We start from the raw sequence: 10,621 nt of genomic DNA, 5'->3' as shown, positions 1-10,621 counted from the left end.
CTGCATAAGGGACCACTGCATGCTTTAAAATCTAGAAAGGTGTCAAGCTTGTATCCTTTCCCCTTATCTATTCAATCTGCATGTTCAGCTTTTTGAGGCAGCGCCAAACTGCCTTCCTGAGTGGCTGTGCAGGGTGACAAAAAAACCCCTACTGACTGGGAACAAACATTTGGTAATACCATCTCAGACAAGAGTCTCATAATGAAAATTTATAAAATACTCCAGGGCCTCAATTTGTTCCCATTCCAAAGAAAAGTGACCCAACAGAGTGTGGAAATTATCGAACAACATCACTGACATCACATACAAGCAAGATTCTGCTGAAAATGATCCAAAAACGTCTGGGACAATATGTCAACAGAGAACTAACTGCCAGATGTGCAGGCTGGATTTAGAAGAGGTCGTGGTACTAGGGAGATTATAGCTAATGTTAGATGGATCTTAGCAGAAAGCAAAGAATACCAGAAGAATGTCTATCTGTGCTTCATTGACTATGCAAACGCTTTTGACTGTGTGGATCACAATAAGCTGTGGTTGACTCTGAGAAGAACGGGAATCCCAGAACATTTGTGCAAATGCGAAACTTATACTTGGACCAAGAGGCAGTCGTCAGAACAGAGCAAGGAGACACTACATGGTTCAAAATCAAGAAGGGGGTTCGTCAATCTGTATGCAGAACAGATCATCCAAGACGCTGGGCTATACGAAGAAGAAGAGGATTGGTGGAAGAATCACCAAAAACCTGCGTTATACAGATGACACAACCCTGCTTGCTGAAATTGAGGAGGACCTGAAGCGCTTGCTGCAGAAGATCAAGGACTACAGCCTCCTATATGGACTGAAGCTCAACATCAAGAAAACAAAGATTCTAACCACTGGGCCAACTGGCAGCATCAGTATGGATGGTGAAGAGATTGAGATAGTTAACAGTTTTAATTTACTTGGCTCCACAGTCAACACTCTTGGTAACAGCAGCCAGGAAATCAAGAGACGAATTGCACTGGGAAAGTCGGCTATGAGTGACCTCTCAAGAGTACTGACGAGCAACGATGTTAGACTGGAGACTACGGTGCGCCTGACCCGGCTATAGTCTTCACAATTGCGTGCTATGCATCAGAGAGTTGGACAGTGATGAGGGTTGATAGAAAGAGAATTGATGCCTTTGAGCTGTGGTGCTGGAGAAGAGTGTTGAATATACCGTGGACTGCTAGGAGAACAAACAGGTTCGTCCTGGAGAGGGTGAAGCCAGAATGTTCCTTGGAGTCAAGGATTCTGAAGCTTCGTCTGACATACTTTGGGCATGTTGCAAGGAGGGACTGGTCCTTGGAGAGGGGGCATCATGTTTGGCAGAGTGGAGGGGCGGCGAAGGAGAGGAAGATCTTTGATGAGATGGATCAATTCTGTGACTGGAGAGGTGGGAATAAGTGCATTTGAGATGGCTAGCTTGGCACAAGATAGAAGAACATATAAAGCTCTTGTACATAGGGTCGCTATGAGTCGCAAGCGACTCGATGGCACATAACAACAACAACAACCAGGGCCTCAACAAGAAAAAGACTGATAACCCAATTACAAAAAAAATGGAAAGAATTTTCACAAGAGGAGGATACTTCAATGGCAAACAAGACACATGAAGAAATGCTCAAAAATCACTGGCAATAAGAGATGCAAATCAAAACCACAATGAGGTACCATCTCACTCCAGTAACAGTGGCAAATTTTAAAAGGCAGCAAGTAATAAATGCTGGCAAGAATGTGGGGAGAAAGGAACTTTTATACATTGTTGGTGAAACTGTAAAATGGTACAACCATTCTGCAAGGATGTAATTTTAACGAATAAGGTGTGCCTGATCCAAGCTGTCTTATTTTCAATTGTTTCCTATGTATCTGAAAGTTGTACATGAAGAAGAAAGACAGAAGAAGTGATGCCTCTGCATCACGGTGCTGGAGAAGAGTACTGAATAATCCATGGACTGCCAACAGAACAAATAAGTAAGTCTGCCTTGAAGGAAGTACAAGCAGAATTCTCCTTAGAGACAAAGATGGTAAAAGTTCATTTTGGGGGAGCTCTGGTGGCCTAATGGCAAGAAGCTGCACTGCAATCCCAGAGGAACACGGTTCGAATCCACCAGATGCTCTGCCGGAGAAGGAGGCGCAATATCCTCCTGTACCAGTCAGATCTGATTTGACGGTACACACACACAAAATTTAAAAAAAAAAAAGATCATTTATTTTAGACATGTTATCAGAAGGGGATAGTCTTTAGAAAAGACATCTTGCTGGGAAAGGTAGAATGTGAGTGAGAGGACCTTCAACAGAATGAACGGACATAATGAAAGCAACAGCGAGACTGAATATGGTGACAATGATGAGGATGACACCGAACAGAGCAAGGCTGAGAGTCATTGTTCACAGGGTGGCTTTAAGTCATAAACAGCAACATGGAGGGCCACTCTGCCCGTTAACAGAACCTAGCTGGTCCCAGACATCATGACGGGAAAGGCAAAGGGTCAGAGAAAGAAGAACCTTGAGACAGGCTGACACAGTGACTAACAATGAGCTGGACTTTATCAGAGACGCTGAGCGTGGCAGAGAACAGGGTAAGGCTCAGATCTGTTGTTTATAGAGTAGTTCTATGTCAAAAGCTCTGGGGCCTGTAAGTGGTTCCAACCCACCTGCTTGCAGAAGACAGCTGGAATATCTTCTCTTTCAACCCAACAGTACAGAACAGGTTATAGTGGACTTGAGGGCATCTAACAAGTGGTACACCAGAAAACCATGTGGCTTGAAGAGATGACTCAAGGAAACTGTATGGTCACATTTTCTACTTGCAAAGCAGACTAAATACTCACTTTAGAGTCTCCAAGCCTTTCTACCCTTCGTTGTTGTTGTTATGTGCCTGTCAAGTCACCCTATATATAGCTGCTCTGAAGTCTGCCCTGTCCTGAGGCCCATTGGTCTTGTTACTGTATCAATCCATCTTATCCTGGGTCAACAAACCTGTTAGTTCTGATTTTTGCCTGGAAAAACATGTCCACAGGTCACACCAGATTCCTGCAGCAGCACCATTAAGTCCTCCACTCTCAGCTAAAAGTGCAAACATAAACTCTTGACCTCTGGGTTACACAGTGTGTGTGCTCTGACCCTTCCTCCTCAGACAGGAAACCTCAAAATGCCTTCATCTCTAGGACAAGGTTCCTAAGGATTGCACCCAACAACAACAATCTCAAAGTCCAGCTGCTAAGTATATATTTAAAATAAACAACCTTTTAGAAATTATCATCTAAGAACATCTAGTCCTAGAATGATGCTGTTGTCATGTGCTATTAAATCTGAAGCAACTCAGAACTGACCCTCCAGCAGATTGTCAGAGGCTGTAAATCACACGGGATGATTGTCTATCCTTCTGCAGAGCAGCTGGTGGATTTAAACTACGTGCTTCTGAGATTGCGGTGTAGCTTCTTTCCATCAGGCTACCAGTAACACTCTTATTAAAAAGACAAAGGTGATACATGAGGATGGTCAAGTCTAACCTCTACCAACTGGGCAAATTGTCCCCATCAACAACAACACAAAATCAATTCCCATAAAGTCAGACAAGCCCCTGACACTCCCGCACCTCTTTCCAGTAATTTCTAAAACCAATCCTACTGGGTCTGAAATCCATTGCAACAGCTACACAGACTGCACAAAACATGCAATTATGAGTTTCTTAAACTCAGATTGAAAGAGATACAACTTCTCAGTCAGGATAGCGTCTGAAGTGTGCTGGTAGGCCCTTCAGCCTTATAGCTTTTAGCCAGTGTCCTGAAGCTGAATCCTGTGCCATCTTTATCATCTCTGATATACCTGATCCCACTGCTGCAGCCACTGTTTCAATCCATCTCACGGAGAATATTCCTCTCTCTCACAGACCCTCTACCTTTCCAAGCACAATGTCCTTTTCCAAGGAACAGCTTATTCTAACAATGTGTCCAAAGCATGTGAGATGAAGTTTTGCCACCCTTGCCTCCAAGGAGCACTCTGGCTGCTCCAGACAACTGAAGATGGAAAAAAACCCCAACAACCCACAAAACCTATTAACCCATATATAACTAATTCGTGTTGTACACCAGCAAGGAATTTCCATGCCAATGTACAACCCCACAGTGTACCAGTCAAGGTTAGTGGCTACTGAAGATACCACCAGGACAAGGCTATCTGAAGACACATTCTGCAATGTTAACTATACAAAGAGACACTGTACAGTTTAAAACAAATCTTAGACAGCCTTCCATGTCAAATTTTTCTTTCTTTAAAAGGATTGAGTAGTGTATGGTGTGGGATGTTAAATGCTTTATAGACAAGGAAAAAACTGCGCTACAACCAACTTATTCATCATCCTCTTCATCTCCCTCCACTTCCTTCTTCTTGCTTTTCTTGACAACTAACTCCCTTTCTGGCCGTATCAGGCTTTCCTTTAGCCCTGTGTGCAGTAATATTCTTCTCGTACTTCCCCTTCAGCTTAACAGCCTTTGTCTCGTAGGGATGCTTGTCATGGCAGCAGTACTAGTCCACATCTCTCCCAGCTTCTTCATATCAACACCAATGGAAAGGCCAGAGTTCGTTCGTCTTTGATTTGGGGGCGATACTCAGAACAAAACAAGAAAAAAGCTGAAGGGGGCCTCTTAGGTGCGTTGGGATCTTTGAACTTCTTTGTTTCGCTCCTAGGAGGGATACAGGTTTTCATCTCTCCCTAAGAGGCCTTGTCCGCCTTTGCCATGTCTTCAAATTTACCTTTCTCTTTAGCAGACGTGGTCTTCCACCTCTCTGAGAAGTTGACAGAAGCATGTGGGAACTTCTTTTTGTGCTCGGCAGGTATGCATGAAAAATGCGTATGATGACATTCTTCTGCCTCTCAGCTTCTTAGGATCTCCTTTGCCCACAGTTATTTCTCCTCCACGAGGCACAGTGTCGTCCAGTGCTGTCTGACTCTGCCTGGCCCAGCATTGTCTCTAAGGAGCTCAATGTACTGCAATGAATCCACTTGTATCTAGCATAATACTGGCTTGCATACTAAACTCTTCCAGAAGTTGGTGCCAGGAGTTACGTTTACTGGTTGAGAGCCAGTGACAACTGTAGACTTTGAGTCAAATCACATTTTTTTAAAAAAAAGGGGGGAAGAGAGACAGTGAGAACCAGTAATGACAGACAACAGCCACAGGTAACAAATTCCACTGATTCAAACTCCAGCCGTACAGTTACCACACTAGTCAAGTGACACTTCCCTCTCCTCCTAACTGTCCCTAGCCACTAGTCTTGCCCATTTCTTACAGCATACTGCTTTTTCTAAAAAGGGAATCTAACTATGTCACTTCATTGAGCTTAAAATTCAGTTCTATTTAAAAAAATTCAGTTCTATTGTTTACATCAGCCTTGTACGAAAAATTCAGAACTCAACATTGAAACACACCCAAGAACACTTATCATCTGGTTCTTATCTCTAGTTAACAGGGCTCTCAAAGTCATGCTCAAGAACAGATCTCAGAAGACCTCAACAATGCTCGCTCTCACTTAGAACACTAAAGCAGATTTTCTGGATGGGGAGCAAGCATCTTTCCCGCTCCCCCCTTTCTCTGTGCATAAAAGGGCTTTGGGGGCAAAGTCCACAGGGAGTTGTGAGGCAAACACAAGGGCTGTGCCTCACTAGTGATTCAAACCTCCTACCTGGAAACCTGACGGAGGGTCAGCTATAACTCAGTTCCTACTGGAGAACCTCCAGTTATCTATTGTAAGTGTTGGGGGTTTAGTGTTCAAAATGGCTTTCCGAGACACTGAATTTGGCTTTGCCATGTGGAAGGGCAGGATTATGCGACTAGGGTACATTAGGCTATACAAGGGGACTGGTCAGTCTTACCAATCCACAAGGGTACTGGCTACCCTCACACTGAACTGAGCGAATACAACAGAAAAACCACCTCCAGGAAAGAAGAGAATGCAACTCGTCCTTCAGGATCAGAAGTTCTCACAGCAGCCAGATTAGGACCTACGGGCAGCAGCCATAGAGGCCACACTAGACAGAGACCTGACACGAGATAAAGTGGCCTTGAGAGTCCTATGCCACAGAACCAGAGCTAAGAGCCTTTGCTCAAGTGTGTTGGAGGACTGGGGAGGGGAGAGCCCTAACTGATAGGATCAAGGACCTTCTAACACTAGCTTAAGCGGCAAAGCTCAAGGCTGAGGCACCTCGAAGCACATTTTGGATGTTGTCCTGTCTGTATCCTGCTATTAACCTGCATTAAAAACTTTTGACTTATCCAATATGGCTCTGGTGTCTGTGAGCTCTCGCGCCAGAGTGTGGACCCAGTAAAGCAGTAAGATTGGTACTGGGATGAGTAGAAAAGAGATATGGGAGTTTGGGGGACATGGCTGATCTTATGGAAAATGGTTCTGTGTTGTTGATGCTGTTAATGGGGACAGTTCTCCTTTGTGAATGAAGTTGGTAAAAGTCAGATATGGCCATCCTCAGGAATCTTTGCTCTTTTTTACATCTATGTATAAATAAATCTACTTTAATCATTATTGTACAAGGAAGCTCATTCCTAAACAAGACCATAATCCTAAACATAACCAAATGTGTAATTCAAAACAATCATGTAGCAAAAGTAGAACTGCCCCAAAGGGTTTCCAAGGCCAGACAGCCATCTTTCCAGAAGTCAACTGCACAGTGTTCTCCAATATAGAGGCTAATAGGGGTCAAACTGCCAAATTTTGGTTAGCATTAATCACTTGAATCACGACAGGAACACACTGTGTCTGAGTGTGTTGGCGACAATTCTTTAATACTTTTTGGAATAAACAAGCTGTTAGCAAGGCTTTGCCTTTCTGTTAAGAAAAATAATTGGACTAATGCAGTTGTAAATCTTAAGCTTTATATTTTAATTCTACCTGTTTCCTTTTATTTTTTAATGTATTTCTCTCAAGTACAGAAAACAAATTGTTTTAAACAATTTAAAATCACACACTTAAACACAGAAGTACCTGATCAACATGAATGACATACAGCTATCCTAAATATGTGCTTCCTTTATCCTAAATAATTGAATATATAACAACATGCTTACATTTAAACACATTTATTTTAAAATACAAGTATCAAATGTTTTTTGGGTTTTTTTTTTTACAAGTATCAAATGTTAATAAACCATTACAGTGAACTTACAAAAAGTTTCGTAACCAGCCAGAGTTCCTCTAACCATAGGAAGTAGTAACTCCTTGAAATCAACTCCAGTCAATTCTGACTCATTGCAACCCTGTACAATCAAGTCCCGCCTAAGGCTGTAACTCTTTATGGAAGAAGACTACCTCACTTTTCTCTCTTGGGAGGCTGGTGGGTTCAAACCTCTCACCCTGATACTCGCAGCTGAACGTCTTAACCACTGCACCAGGAGGATCATGGCAGAGAGGCCAGGATTTACAACAATCACAAAATGGACAGCAATTACACCTGGCCACAAGATGGAGGATGGCAGTTACCTAACTGTCCAACTACTGAAAAATCCCAGGCCAATCAGGTTGATAACTTCAACCACCAAGGGCATCTTGTAGCTGATTTTTTTTTCTTGTAGCTGATTTGAATAGCCTCACCCAATCATCTTATGAGAGTCACAAACACCTAGAAGAGGGCCATATAAGGAACTTCCTACACATCAACATACTTGTGTATGCTTCGTATCTATCTGTATGTATAAATGCTGCATATGTATCTATACACATAACAAACTGGGGAAGAGTTATGGAGGATTCCAAAATATAACTGAACAATTTTTGACCGTGGTGTACTAAGTTAAAAAGCTTGAGACCATAGTCTTTATATTTTTGAATGTTAAATTTCCATCTCTGCTTTCTGTACTTCACAGAAATACAAACCAACCAACCCAAAAAGGAAAACAGAATTAAAATTTAAACCAAAGTGTCAATTTAAGATTTATAACTAAATTAGTAACTTTTTTTTACTTAACAGAAAAGCAAATCCTTGATAACAGCTTATTCCAAAAAGTATTGAAAAAGAATTGTCACCAACATACACTTATACAGTGTGTTCCAGTTATTTTGACTGTACAATGGTCCTCTTATTAAAGATCAAAAGTATAGAAAAAGTACCTTTAAAACTGGGAGATTTTTCCAAGCTAATTATTTTTTAGGAATTAAAATGTTAAAAAAATATGAATAATCCTAAGAAAGTAGTATTAATTGTGAGTTTAATATGAAATAAATTTTTGTCAAATTGAGACCTTAGGTGATCAAATCTGATCTTCCTTCAACATCAGACAATAAAAGAAACATTATTTCCAAAGAATTCACCCTTAAACAGAGAAATGTTCTGTTAGTCTTAAAACAATTTAAAAACATACACTTAAAACACTGAACACCTAAAAAAGTAAATGATCAACAAAAATGACCTATTTGTTGTTGTTGTTATGTGCCGTCGAATCGCTTGCGACTCATAGCGACCTTATGTTCAACAGCCCTAAACTCTGCTCTGTCCTGTGCCAATCGCACTGTCTCTGACACTCCCATCCCGGCTATCCCAGTCACTGAATCAGTCCACCTCATAGCCTTCCCCTCTAGCATTGTCCCTCCACCCTAACAAGCAAGATGTCCTTCTCCAAGGACCAGTCTCTCCTCACAACATGTTCAAAGTTATGTTAGTCGGAGCCTCAGAATCCTTGCCTCCAAGGAGCCATGACCTATAGCTATGCTAAAAGTGATTTTTTTTATCCTAAACAATTGTATATACAACTACATGCTCACCTGTTAAAAGCATTGCGTTTAAAAATGGAAGTATCAAGTGCTAATAAATCATTACAGTGAATTTACAAAAGTTTCATACCCAACAAAACTTTATTATTTTAAAAAATTTTAAAAGGCTGGGAAACTGTCATTGCTGTGAAAGATCCCATGATCTTAGTAAAAGAACTGTTTCACCAGTGTTTTCACAAGTTCTTTCTAACTGCAGAGCTGGTGGAAAAGCAGGAGCCCTAGGAAGTGATGGTGAAGAAAATTTTTCTGTTCTGCAAACTTCTGAACAAGTAAATTCAGAGAAGCAGCAGTAGAGAACCAGGGTTCACAATGGTGGATGTTAGCAGGTTTTCAGAGAAATTTCAGAGAATTTGACCTAGAAAGGTTGCCTGTAGGACAGTCTGGAAAAGGCATGAAACTGTTACATTTCAGTCCTTTCAGATATTCTACTTTTATATTTCTAAATTTTAGCATTTCATCTGAAATCTTCTGCATCAGGAAGTTGTTTTTTCCTCATCTAATAGATTCAACCAGAGATTTTCTTGTAAATCGTCTAACAATTTTCCAGCCTGCTGTTAGGGACCTCTCTAAAGTACTCAAGAGCAACGGTGTCTCTCTGGAGACTAAGGTGTGCCTGATACAGGCCATAGTCTTTGCAATCACTTGTTATGCATCAGAGAGTTGGACAATGACTAGGAAGGATAGAAGGAGAATTGATGCCTTTGAGCTGTGGTGCTGGAGAAGAGTGTTGAATGTACCATGGACTGCCAAGAAAACAAACAGATTCATCTTGGACAGAGTTAAACCAGGCTACTCCTTGGAGGCAAGGATTCTGGGGCTCCGTCTGACATACTTTGGACATGTTGCAAGGAGGGACAGGTCCTTATCATGCTGGGTAGAGTAGAGGGACAGCGCAGGAGGGGAAGACCTTCTATGAGGTGGATTGATTCAGTGACTGGGGTAATCGGGATGGGTGTGTCAGAGACAGTGTGATTGGCACAGGATAGAGCCGGGTTTAGGGCTGTTGTGCATAGGGTCGCTATGAGTCGCAAACGACTCGATGGCACATAACAACAACAACTGTGGACCAGTGGACTGGACTGTGGCGCTCGGGTGGCCTCGTGGCAAGAAGCTGTGCTGCAATCCAAAAGGGACAGGGTTCGAATCCCCCAAGAGACCGATGGGCAATCTCCTCCCCAGCCATTAAATGCCTCTGCAAACCCGCTGGAGGGTCAGCTACGGGTCGGTGCCGAATGGACAGTACACAGCAACAACAAATGGACAGGCGAATCCTAAAACAGCCTTTGAATTTAGAACGGAAACTATTTCTAACAAGACACCGTGCAGGAAAAAAAAAAACAAAAGACTGTCTAACTGAAAATAATAATAGTAATAATAATCACTCACGACTAAAGTGAACGATTAACTAGGAAAAAAGGATGGAAATACTGAGAATACCGACCCTCGAGAACCTCTCCTCCTTGGGGACCATTTGTTAAAATAAAGAGGGTTGAAAGGCGGCCTCCGGCGCCGTCAGTGCTCCGATCACAGGCATCTGAATAACAACGGCACCCGGGAGAGCGATCGGGGTCCCCTTCCCCACCAGCGACCCCCGGGAAGGCGGGCCCGGGCGGGCGGGGGGCCCGAGGCGAGCAGACGGACGGCCAGGCCCCCTCCAGTGCCCTCGGGGCGGAGGGACCCCCAAACCCGCACAACCAACACGTCTCCCACGTGAGCGACCCGCGGGGCCCCAGGGCAGCTGGACCGGACAGCCCGGGTGGGGACACGTGCAGGCCACGGCCGACACCCCCGGGAGGGGCCCCGAGCGGGCAGGGGGCTC

This window comes from Elephantulus edwardii, unplaced genomic scaffold (genome assembly GCF_000299155.1).
Source record: "Elephantulus edwardii isolate Elephantulus edwardi_28Jun2011 unplaced genomic scaffold, EleEdw1.0 scaffold00129, whole genome shotgun sequence".
Lineage (NCBI taxonomy): Eukaryota > Metazoa > Chordata > Mammalia > Macroscelidea > Macroscelididae > Elephantulus > Elephantulus edwardii.
This window is presented reverse-complemented; position numbering follows the sequence as displayed.